Source organism: Rattus norvegicus, chromosome X (assembly GCF_036323735.1).
Source record: "Rattus norvegicus strain BN/NHsdMcwi chromosome X, GRCr8, whole genome shotgun sequence".
Taxonomy (NCBI): domain Eukaryota; kingdom Metazoa; phylum Chordata; class Mammalia; order Rodentia; family Muridae; genus Rattus; species Rattus norvegicus.
Genome location: NC_086039.1, coordinates 114,405,403 through 114,416,516, shown reverse-complemented (window position 1 = coordinate 114,416,516; position 11,114 = coordinate 114,405,403). Strand labels below are relative to the sequence as shown.

The 11,114-nt window shown below is 37.3% G+C and overlaps 1 pseudogene; it reads left to right on the top strand.

Moving 5' to 3' along the window:
* Positions 1-7,224: 7,224 nt before the first annotated feature.
* On the top strand, positions 7,225-9,219 carry Eif4b-ps3 (eukaryotic translation initiation factor 4B, pseudogene 3; annotated as a pseudogene).
* Positions 9,220-11,114: the final 1,895 nt, after the last annotated feature.

The following is an 11,114-nucleotide window of genomic DNA, read 5'->3' as shown; positions in this document are numbered from 1 at the left end:
CAATAATTTTGGGCATCACCGATATTTTAATTTTACTATCATCAGTGCTGAGATGATGCTGTTCACAGAAATACAATAAAAATGGCAGATACTTGTACAGGAATTTTAAGCTGGCAAAGTTGCTGGTCTGGCAAGATATTGCACACAAAGAACTTCTAGGTCTGTGTGATCCATTGAAATTACACTCCTTTTATTCCCTCTGCCTGGAATAAAGACATGCCCTTATACAGACCTTTAAGCCTAAACAAGGACATCTAATTGAGGGAGAGGCAGCGTGATGAATCAGAGAAAGATTTGACAGAATGAGTCAGAGATAAGGTATGCCCAACTCTCACAAGAGCAGACAGAGGTGACGGCAGAATGAGCAGGAGAACCAGAAGGAACCAGAAGAGTAGATCACATGGCCAGAGTTGGTTTGAGCAATTCAGTGAGAATCTGAGAGAATTCAGTGTGAGTAAATAAGCTTGGAAAGGAGATGATTGAGAACAGCTGATTTGAGTCAGTCAGCCAGAATTCAGAAAGAGCTAGAACAGGTGAGTTTATTCAGAAGTAAGCCTCCAAGATGACAATTATATCAGGAGAATAATAGTTAAGTTTCTTTTTATCTCACCCCTTCATCTGAGGAAATAATATAAACATTTACAGATACTAGGAACCGTTTCAGAAATTGTTGAAAAATTTGTCCTACTTGGTGTAGAAAATAATTTGATAATTTTCTTATGACAAAAAGACATTAAATCAAACAGCAAATTTTAAAATCCAGCCTATCATTCTCTAAAGTTGCACTAATTTGATATTTATATGTTGGGGATTTATTGTACCTCTTCTGTTCTCATTGCAATGGCTGTGATAAAATACCATGACTAAAAGCGACTTAGGGGAAGAGAGGATTTAATTGGCTTAGAATTCCAGATCTGTATTTCATCTAAGTCAATGGAGATAGGACTTTGAATAATCTAGTCAGTCATATCGCATGCACAGTCATATCAAAGAGCTAATATACACATCCTTATTTGCTAATGGAAACATAATAGGGGATGGTACTCACCTTCTACAAGTAGCCCGCATCCTCCTACATTAACTAAAAACCAGCAAAATACTGCCCAGGCATGCTCAGAGACCATCTTGAGCTTCATAATTTATCACCTGACACTCTCTTTCCAAGACATTCTATGTAGTGAGAAGATGACAGTTAAAACTATCACATTGTACTGGCAAACTAGCTAGCAGACACATTTCTGCTCATTTCTCAGCAGAGTGGTTAGCCTTGAAATCATGTACACACAAGCTACAACAGGTTATATGCATATATTTATATATTTATCTCTTTCCTCCGTGTGTGTGTGTGTGTGTGTGTGTGTGTGTGTGTGTGTGTGTGTGTGTGTGCGTTGCAGTAAAAATCAAAGCAGCTGAGAATATCCATTTGAAAGGGAATTAAGGATTATAGGGGAGATTAGCAGGAAGTTAGGGAAGAGGAAAAGTAATGTAATTATAATTTAATCTAGAAAATATAATAAGTTTTGCCATGCCTTGTCTTATTGTATCTTGTTTTGTCATGTGTATTTGTTTTCTATTGAAGGCCTGCTCTTTACTGGAGGAAAACAGAGGGGAGGGAATCTATGGGAGAGGCGAGAGAGGAAGAGCTGTGAGGAGTGGAGGGATGGGGATAAGCTCTTTTGGGGATATATTGTATGAGAGAAGAATCTACTTTCAATAGAAAAGAAAAATATTTATTTTCTGTATGTGAGTACACTGTAGCTCTGTTCAGGTTACCAGAAGCAGGCATCAGACCCTATTACAGATGGTTGTGAATCACCATGTGGTTTTTGGGAATTGAACTCAGGACCTCTGGAAGAAGAGTCAGTGCTCTTAATCATTGAGCCATCTCTAGAAGCATAGGAGAGGTAGAAAGGATAGGGGATTTGTGGCAGGGAAACCAGGAAGGGGATAGCATTTGAAAGGCAAATAGATTAAACAACTAATAAAAAAGAAAAAAATAAATATAATAAAAATATTTGAATAATATTTTTTCATACAAAGTATTTTAAGCAAACAAAAAAACCTAGCCATCACAGCAGCAAAATATAGAAACTTTTTGCTTTTTTGTAATCAAACCATTTTGTTTCTATAAGAACAGGAAAATTTTATGTACAATGAAAACATAACACATACTTGTCTTGGTTCTGAGTCATAGTGTTTCAAGCTGTGTTCTTTGACATGATTGAATGAGCAGCAATAAACGGACATTTGTGTGTACAGAACCAATGTTTCAGTAAAATCAAAGAAAACATTATAGATGAATATTGCCAAAAATGTTCTTTATACATTCAGAAACATTTTGTTCTTGAAAAATTTGAGGGGGAAATTATATATTCCCTTAAAAAATCTTTATATATGAGGTCATGGCCCGCAGCTTAAAAATCTACTGTCTAACTTATTTGAACTCATAAGCAAACTCTGAAATAATGGAACCAAAAGGAAATGAACTTTCAAATCATGATCAAAGACAAAAATGATAAATACATAATTTTTGTTTACATTACTAGTGTTACATAAAAACACTAGTGATTGATACCCATAACTGAATAGAGAAAATACTGATAAAACAGAAAAACAAAAAATCCTTCCTAGGTTACTGTCCAGGTGATATTTATTTCATGGGTAGTCGTGTAATATTACTCAAGTATCCATAAAAATGTTTCTGAGTACAATATTGAATTAAATATTCTCCATCATCAGGCAAGTTTGTTTAAAAGGTAATTATTCTTTTTGTCCCATTAAAATGTGTTTATTATTGTTTTCCTTTTCACCACATGTCTGCACAGTCAAGTAAACAAGACTTTCTGGATATAGCTTCTGACATTCTTAGTAGAAAATTCTTCAGCAAACTTCTTGATCCTTTGGCTCTTACAATCTTTCTGTCCCATGTATTTCAATTATCCTTGAAATTTAGATGTGAGAGCTGTATTGTACTTAAATCATTTGCAGTTAAATACGGATCAGTGTATTTTGATTGATTATGGGTTTCTGTAATAATTGCTGCCAGTTGCAAAGAAAAGTTTTCTCAACTGTACACAAAGAAAAACAGGAGACAAAAAATAATGATGATCTTGGAAGAAATAGTCATGCTTGGAGAAGAATACATAAATTTTGTATCAAATACCAAATGGTCAGCACTAAAAATATCATTGAAGAGACCAAAGAAGTTGTATTTATGCACTTATGAATACATTTTATATGCATACACAAATACTCATTAACAATTAACTTTAAAAGGGACCATAAATTTAAAAGAGCAAGTAGGTGTGTGTGGAAGAGTTTTGAGGAAGGAAAGGGAAAAATGAAGAAATCATTTATAATCTCAAAAAAAATAACTTAAAAAGGTTTATCCAGTTAAACACACAAATGGAAGTGTATGAAACTTCAAGTCAATCATCAAAAAGCATGAAAGAGAGAAAGAAGAATTTGTTTTATAACATTGATTTTTGCAACAGGAAAACAATAATATTAAGTGAAAAAATTCTCAATTTTAGAATAGGTTTTGTATATATAGACTTATTACATACAGCATATAATAAGACTAATCTCTTAAAATGCATATATTGTACCTATAATACTGGGTTGAATTCAGACACAATTAACATCTGCAAATTATCTCAGTCTCTCAAGATACTATGTAACCTAAGTTATCCTTGAATTATTCCCCTTTCCTCATCCTCCCTACCCTCAAGTACTAATATAATATTCATGAGCCATTGTATCTGTCCATGATTATATTTAAAATAAATTAGAGTTTCTTGCTTCAACCATACCATATATATGTGTATATGTACCACATATATATATACATTTATATTTATAGTAAATATAATATGTGTAATTTTATGATTTCTGGGATACTGTTTACACTTGTTATATACTTTTCATATTTATAGATAACTGACAGTGCTCATAATTATTTCCAAAAGACTTACTATTATGTACAGTAAAAAATGTAATTTTATTTCATAAGTACACATAAAAGTTGCCAACTGTATAAAACGTCATCTTCAGGAAGCAGACTTGCCAGTATTTTCTTTGTCTCTAGTTCTAGTAAAAACAAGAGAGCATTTTTAAGAACCCAGCATTGTTACTCCAAATGAGAATTACCAATAGAAAAAATGGCACATTTTAAAATTATTTTTTTCAAATTACAATTAATTTCTTGTTTTGTTAAGGGCATGTTTGCTTGAGAGGAAGGCTTTTATTGTAAATATGAGGGTGAGGGCAGTCAGAGGCATCTGGAAGAGTCCGGAACAAGGAGAAAAAGTAGAATAAACATGGCCAGCAGATTAGACCAGGCAATGAGAGGAAAGGGAGAGGAGGAAGAAGAGAACAAAAATGGAAGAGAAAATGAGGACCAAAAGAGCACATGGCTGAATTGGCACGGTTATATAGGAATGAGAAGCCAGGGAAAGGGAAGTCCAGGAAGAAGCCTGAAGGTCTGCATGAGCTTTAGTATGTTAATACACACCACAGCCAGCCATTTGTCCCAAGTTTATATTGGATCTGATACTTGTGAGGGTATCTATCCTAAAAACTAAACTTTACCGATGAAACCATGTATTTTACAATACATTGTGCATAAATATGGTACCCTGAGTTGTGGTAGAAGATACTTGGTGCCACAGGACAAATCTACCCTATAGCTAAAACATAATTTTTGTTTTTAGTAATTGGATACATTTTGTATGCAAACAAGTACAAATATATTGCAGGGCAAAATGGAAAATTTGCTCATATTTTCAAGAGAAAGCAATTATAGCTCTGTGCTTTCAGAAGTACCCTGTGGTTATATTCTAAGCGCTCCAAGTATATCTCAATATTACAGTTCCTGAACAAAACAAGAAAGGAATTTAGTAAATAGCAATTATATATTCTACTAAATCTCTAGTTGAGTTCTGTGTAAAGTAGATATCAGTTTGATAGTAGGCCCATTTCCAGTAGGAAATAATATATTTGAAATTTAAATTCTTGTTACTCAGGAACTGTTAAGTAAAAGTTAATGCGGTTATTTGTAAGCCTCATCTCATGGTTTTACAAAGAAAAGTCTGTTTGAGGGCGAAGCTCTGTATCCTTCATACTGATGTCAACCAAATAGCACTGGACAGAGTACAAAATGATCAAGGATAATTTGCCAATCCTGTGCTAAACTGAAAAGTTCAGATATTCCTAGGAAGATGAAAACAGCTTTTGAAAGTATTCTAGTCCTTGGTATATTTTATATTCTTTGTTTGTATTCTTAATTTTAATATCTCTTACGCTGTTTATTAGATGTATCAAATTACTTTGTATCCATCATTTATTATATTAATATGATAGTAAAATAAAAAGTCAATTGCAAGCTTGCATTAAATAAAACATGCCAAACCACATAAATTCAGAGAACATAGGAGAGAAACACTTAGCAGTTCTTCCAATTTCTTCCTAGGTATGGAAAATCAGATATTAGTTAGTTGCTCCCACAAGTTCTGTACCACAATTGCTCTAGCATATTTTGTAGACAGGACAGACTGTAGGTCAATGTTTTCATGGCTGGGTTGGTGTCAGTGTTTTTCTTCTGTTAGTACCTTCCCACAAAAAAAGATACAAGATTCTTTAAGTTCAATGAGTTGTGTGGTTGTTCTCCTTGGCAATGGAGCTCTCTAGTCAGTTTGCAGAGAGTAGCCTATTGTCTTTTCCAGAGCCTGAGTTGTTTGAGGATTTCCATGGGACCCTCTTGGCCAACAACTCAATTGAATGTGACTTGTCCACCACTGGAAACCTCACCTGAATATAAGACATGGACACTTAAGTATCCATATCCCCCATTACTCTGAGTTGTCATTAGGATCAGCTTCACAAACTCTAGGAAGCTTCTATTGCACTAGGCTTTCACACCACTCTCCAAATGCCTTCTCTAATTCCAAGATCTTCTCCATCAACACCATCTCCCTACTTGTCTCTGCTGCTCCCAACCCCACCTCCCTCCAGTCTGCCCACATAGTCTATTCAATTTCTATTTTCTCCTCTCAGGAATGTTCCTGTGGTTCCCCAGACCCATTTTCTTCATTTAATCTTTCTGAGTCTACAGATTATAACTTGGTTATCATTTACTTAATGGCTAATCGACCCTTATAAGGGAATTCTTATATTTCTCTTTCTGGATCTGGACTATCTACTCAAGATAATTTTTTTCCAGTTCCATCCAATGTCTACAAATTTCAGGATGTCATTTTTAACCCCTGAGGAATAATCTATTATGTACATGTATTATAATTTGTTTATCAATTCTTCTGTTAAGCGACATACAGATTGTTTTCAGTTTCTAGCTATTATGAATAAATATGCAATGAACGTGGCTGAATAAGTGTCCTTGTGGAAAGATGGGGAATCCTTTGGGTATATGCACAAGAGAAATGTAGCTGGGTCTTGGGGGAGATGGATTGCAAGTTTTCTGAGAAACCACCATATTTTTTCCATAGTGGTTGTACAAGCTTGCAGTCCCACCAGCAATAGAGGTGTGTCCATCTTGGTTGACATCCTTGCTAGCACAAACTGTCACCTGTGTTTTGACCTAAGTCATTCTGACAGGTGTAAGTAGAAATTTCAAAATAGTTTTGATATCTATTCCCCTCTTGGCTAAGGATCTTGAACATTTTCTTAGTGATTCTCAGTCAGTTGAGCTTCCTTTGGTGAGAATTTTCTGTTTAGATATGTACCCTATTTTTAACAGCCACACAAGGTTTATGTCTAGTTTCTTGAGTTTTTATATATTTTGGGTATTAGCCCTCTCTCAAATATGAGGATGATGGACATCTTCTCCCATTCTGTAGGCTGTTCTTTATCCTATTGACCGTCTCCTTTGCCTTACACAAGCTTTTCAGTTTCAGGAGGTCCCATTTATTTATTAATTGGTGATCTTAGTACCTGTGCTATTGGTGTTTGTTTAGAAAGTTGTCTCCTATGCCGATGTGTTCAGGCTGTTTCTGACTTCTCTTCTGTCAAGATTAGTGTATCTGATTTTATGTTGAGTTCTTTGATCCACATGGACTTGGGTTTTGTATGGGTGATAGATATTGATCTACTTGTATTCTTTTACATCTGACATCTAGTTAGACCAACACCATTCGTTGACGATGCTGTCTCCTTTACTAGTATGCATTTCTGGCTTCTTTATAAAGAATAATGAGTACTTCTGTGTATCAATATGTGTCTTGGCCTTTGTGTTCTCTCTCCCTCTCCCAACATGGTGGCCTCAGCAAAAAAGAAGAATAAGAAGAGGAAGACCATCTCCCTAACAGACTTTCTAGCTGAGGATGGGGGAACTGGTGGAGGAAGCACCTATATCCCCAAACCAGTTAGCTTGGCTGATGAAACAGACGATCTGGAAGGAGATGGGTCAACAACTTGGCATAGTAACGATGACGATGTGTACAGGGCACCTCCTATTGACCGTTCCATCCTTCCCACTGCTCCACGGGCTTCTCAGGAACCCAATATTGATCGGAGCCATCTTCCCAAGTCACCACCCTACACTGCTTTCCTAGGGAATCTGCCCTCTGATGTGACAGAAGACTCCATTAAGGATTTCTTTAGAGGATTAAATATCAGCGCTGTACGCTTACCACGTGAACCCAGCACTCTAGACAGGTTGAAAGGTTTTGGCTATGCGGAATTTGAGGATCTGGATTCTCTGCTCTGATTCTCAATGAAAAGTCTCTAGGTAACAGGAGAATTCGGGTGGATGTTGCTGATCAAGCACAGGATAATGACAGGGATGACCGTTCTTTTGGTCAAGATAGAAATCAGGATTCTGACAAGATAGACACAGACTGGAGGGCCCGTCCTGTCACAAACAGCTTTGATGACTACCCACCTAGACGAGGTGATGACAGCTTCGGAGACAAGTATCAAGATCGTTACGACTCAGACCGGTATCCGGATGGGTATAGGGACGGATATCGGGATGGCCCATGCAGAGACATGGACCGCTATGGGGGCCGGGATCGCTATGATGACCGAGGCAGCAGAGACTATGACCTAGGCTATGACTCCAGGATAGGCAGTGGTAGAAGAGCATTTGGAAGTGGGTACCGGAGGGATGATGACTACAGAGGAGGTGGGGACCGCTATGAAGACTGCTATGACAGACGGGAGGATCGGTCATGGAGCTCCAGGGACGATTATCACTCTTGGGACGATTACAGGCGTGATGACAGAGCCCCCCCCCCCAAAGACCCAAACTGAATCTAAAGCCTCGTAGTACTCCTAAAGAAGATGATTCCTCTGCTAGCACCTCCCAGTCCAGGTGAGCAGCTTCTATCTTTGGAGGAGCGAAGCCTGTTGACACAGCTGCTAGAGAAAGAGAAGTAGAGGAGTGGCTACAGAAGGAGCAGGAGAAGCTGCAGCGTCAGCTGGGTGAGCCAAAACTAGACCGCCGGCCCCAGGAGAGACACCCAAGTTGGCAAAGTGAAGAAACTCAGGAAAGAGAACCGTCAAGGACAGGATGTGAGTCATCGCAAACTGGGACCTCAGCCACATCTGGCAGAAATACATGAAGGAGAAAGAGTGAGAAGTCTCTAGAAAATGAAACCCTCAATAAAGAAGAAGACTCTCCAACCTCTAAGCCTCCTAAACCTGACCAGCCTCTAAAGGTAATGCCAGCCCCTCCACCAAAGGAGAATAAGTGGGTAAAGCGAAGCTCTAACCCTCCTGCTCGATCTCAGAGCTCAGACACAGAGCAGCCGTCCCCTACAAGTGGTGGAGGGAAAGTTGCTCCAGCTCAGCCCTCTGAGGAAGGACCATCAAGGAAAAATGAAACTAAAGTGGATGGGGTAAGCGCCACCAAAGGCCAGACTGGACACTCCAGCCGTGGTCCTGGGAATGGAGGGAGCAGAGACCACTGGAAGGAGTTGGATAAGAAGGACGGCAAAAAAAGATCAAGACTTAGATCTGCACTTGAGCCAAAGAAATCTGAGGAGAACCCAGCCTCCAAGTTCAGTTCTGCAAGCAAGTATGCTACTCTGTGGACGGTGAGGATGAGAATGAGGGAGACAACTGCACTGAGTAGACCTCCACACACTGTGCTTTCTCCTTGTCTCCACCCTGGAACATTCAAGAGCAAATCAAACCTCTATCCAGACAAGACAAAATAAACTCACCATCTCCTATATACATATATATGTGTGTGTGTGTGTGTGTGTGTGTGTGTGTGTGTGTGTGTGTGTGTGTGTGTCTTGTTCTTCAATTCTATTTCATTCGTCAACATATCAATTTCATGTGGTTTAATTACTTTAGCTCCACAGTACAGCTTGAAATTGAGAATGGTGGGACCTCCAGCAGTTCTTTTATAGTTCAGGATTGTTTTAGCTATGTTTTGTTGTTGTTGTTGCTGTTATTGTTGTTGTTGTTTGATTTTTTTGTTTTGTTTTCTTTTTCCACAAGAAATTGATGAAGATCTTTTCCATGTCTGTAAAGAATTTTGTTGGAATTTTGATGGGGATTTCTTTGAATCTACACATTTGTTTTAGTAGGATGGACATTTTTACTATGTTAATCCTACCAATCCATTAGCATGTTATCTTCCTGTATTTTGATATCTTCTTCCATTTATTTTTTCAAAGACTTGAATTTATTGTCACATGAGTATTTTACATGCTTGATTAGACTTGCCCCAAGGTAGTTTATATTATTTGAGTCTATTGTAAATGATGCTGTTTCCCTGATTTCTTTTTCAGTTCATTGGTCATTTGTACATGGGAGAGCTTCTGGAATTTTTTTTGGATGGTTGGTTGGTTTGTTTTGCTTTGTTGTCCTGAGTAAGAGCTTAACTGTCCTGGAACTCACAATAAACCAGGCTGGCCTTGAACTTAGAGATCTGTCAGCCTCTATCTTCCAAGTGCTGGAATTAAAGGTATTACCACCACTGTCTTGCATCCTTTCCAAAATTGCATCCTCTTGATCTCGCTAAATTGTCTTATTGGTCTTGCTAAAACTTCAAGTACTGTATTGAATAGCTATGGAGAGAGTGAACAATCATATCTTGTTCCTAATTTCAGTGGAATTGCCTTGAGTTTCTCTCCATTTGATTTTATGGTGGACATAAGGCTTGCTGTAAATTGCAATTTATCCATTTAGCTAGCCCTAACTTCTTGGACTTTTATCAAGTGTTGGATTTTGTCAATGACCTCTTCTGTATCTAATGAAGTGATGTTTTTTCTCCTGTTTATTGATATGGTGATTGCATTGACAAAATTTCACATACTGAATCATCCCTACATCTCTGAAATGAAGACTGCTTTATCATTGTGGTTGACATTTAATGTGTTCTTTGATTTGATTTGCAAGTATTTTATTGAGTATTTCTGCATCTAAATTCATAAGGGAATTTGCTCTATAATTTTCTCTGTCTTTATGAACCTTGGGTATCAGTAACTGTGACCTCATAAAATGAATTTTTGTTTCAATTTTGAGGAATAATTTGAGAGGTACTGTTATTATGTCTTTGAAAATCTAATAGAATTATTCACTGACACAATTTGGCCCCATGATTTTTTCTTTATATGTAAGTGTGTGTGTGTGTGTGTATGTGTGTGTGTGTGTGTGTGTGTATGACTGCTTCTATTTTACTAGGGGTTATAGGTCTATTTACATTGTTTATCTAATCTTTATTTAACTTTGGTAAGCAGTACTATCAATAAAATTATCCAGTTCTTTTATATTTTTCCAATTTGGTCACATATAAGTTTTTAAAGTATGAACTTATGATTCTCCAGATTTCTTCAGTCTCCATCATTATACTCATCTTTGGTTAATTTGGATATTCTCCCTCTCTCTACCTTTAATTAGTTTGGAAAAGTGTTTTTCTATGTTGTTGTTGTTGATTTTGTTCTCTTTGTTCCTATTTATTGGATTGGGGAAAAGGAGGTTAGTATGTGGATAGTACTGGGATCAATGAGACATATTGTTACAGTGGAGGGAAAGCTGTAGTTTGTGTTCTATTCCTGTACCAGGAAGGAAACTGCAGTATTTTGCCTGGGCAACAGAAAGACAAGAGAAGGTGTGTAGACATGCTACTTGGTTTGGAGCCAGAT